At 43.3% G+C, this 1,616-nt stretch overlaps 1 long non-coding RNA gene across 1 annotated transcript in view; it reads right to left on the reverse strand.

Moving 5' to 3' along the window:
- Positions 1-375: 375 nt before the first annotated feature.
- The window catches only part of LOC116067932, a 1,469-nt gene continuing 228 nt past the window's right edge, over positions 376-1,616 (reverse strand). Inside the window, exon 2 of the long non-coding RNA XR_004109356.1 lies at positions 376-672. This is a non-coding gene — a long non-coding RNA (uncharacterized LOC116067932). The remainder of the gene's footprint in view (positions 673-1,616) is intronic.

Consider the following 1,616-nt stretch of genomic DNA (forward strand, 5'->3'; position numbering starts at 1 on the left):
GGAGTTATTTAAAATTTATATTGAGAAAAATGTATTTTCACTATTGCTGTAAACGAGCATCTACATAAACTGTTAAATTGATTGTTGTTTTATATAAACAACTTTTATAATACTTATTTTTATTGTTATAATATTTTATAAATTTTAAGGAATATGACAAAAAAGATATTGTAGGTATTGAAGGGGGGTCTCTGGGAGGAGTGGGGGTACAAAAGGGAAACAAGAATGTGATTTAATTCTATTTACTTAAAATATGTTTTTAAATGTTAACAAATTCAGTTAAATTGAAATCATGTAACTTTTCTCATCATAATGCAATAAAAGTTTAAATAAAAATAAATAAATAAAAAGAAAAAAAACATGGCTCTCCTCTCATCTGATCCAAATGAGTTCTTTTATTTAACAAGTGTTTTCATCATTTATCACAAACTAGGCTCTTCTTTTATTTGTTGCCAGCAATCAGAAGACAGACGACCTATGATGTTTTTCTGAGGCATAGGAACATTTCTTTGCAAACCACACCATGAAGTGCCAGAAGCCACACCGAGGTGTGGCAGCACAAGATAGGCAGGTGGTAGGCTTTGGCAGGTGGGAGAAAAGATGCAGAGTGGAGGGCATTGCATCCTCATCCCGAGACGAAGAGACTCCTGAGTGACCATGAGCAGGAATGACCTGCAAGTGGAAGTATAGATGCAGACAGCAGGTTCCCCAGACTCAGACACTAGAGCTGAGAAGGGGCAAAAGTACAATAGAAAGATGAAGGATCTGGAGTAGCAAGCACGGCACGGAGATCTTGGGGAGGAATAGACTGTGTCAGGGTGAGGACTCCACTGCTGGAAGACACAGCAATGGCTGCCCGACACTCACAACAGTGTGGATGCCTATCTCACACAGGGTTCTGTTCCATGACCCCTGGGCTCATGGGAAAATGCATGATGACCTTTGCTTCTTGTTCCCCCAAGGGCAGAAACCCTCTTTTCACTGTCTGTTCTCTCTCTCTCTCTCTCTCTTTCTCCCTCTCTCTCTCTCTGTCGGTCTGTCTGTCTCTCTCTCTCCCTCCATCCTCCCTCCCCCCCCCCCCCCCCCCCCCCCCCCCGGACATGTAGTGTGTATCTGTGGAGTGGAGTTACCTGCCTTGCAATAAAGTTCCCCGTGAACAGAGAGAGAAGTGCCTGGTGCATCCTCAGTGTTCTGTCTCCAGCATGACTTCTGGTCCTCCATGGGTCCCCCAAGCTCCGTGTGGCTAGAGTTTGCACTGATACTCTATAGGCATAACACGGTCCTCAAGTGTCAAGATTTACCAAGAAAGATCTGGCTTTCTTCATTCCGTTTCTAGTGCTGAGTGCACACACTGAGTTGAGAATGGCTGCACTCTCAAATTATGTGAGCCACGACACAGTGAGGAAAGAGCACACATAAATGCGGTCTTTGGGGAACCTGTTTTCTCATCCTGGCTGTATAACTAGGGTCTTGTACTGCCACTTGTCTGCACAAGTGACATTTTGTTTCTGGTCCTTAGTTTACCTATTAGAAATATTCTTTACCCAGCCTGATCTACAGAGTGAGTTCCAGGACAGCCAGAGCTACACAAGAGAAACCCTGTCTTGAAAAACCAA

This window comes from Mastomys coucha, unplaced genomic scaffold (genome assembly GCF_008632895.1).
Source record: "Mastomys coucha isolate ucsf_1 unplaced genomic scaffold, UCSF_Mcou_1 pScaffold22, whole genome shotgun sequence".
NCBI lineage: Eukaryota > Metazoa > Chordata > Mammalia > Rodentia > Muridae > Mastomys > Mastomys coucha.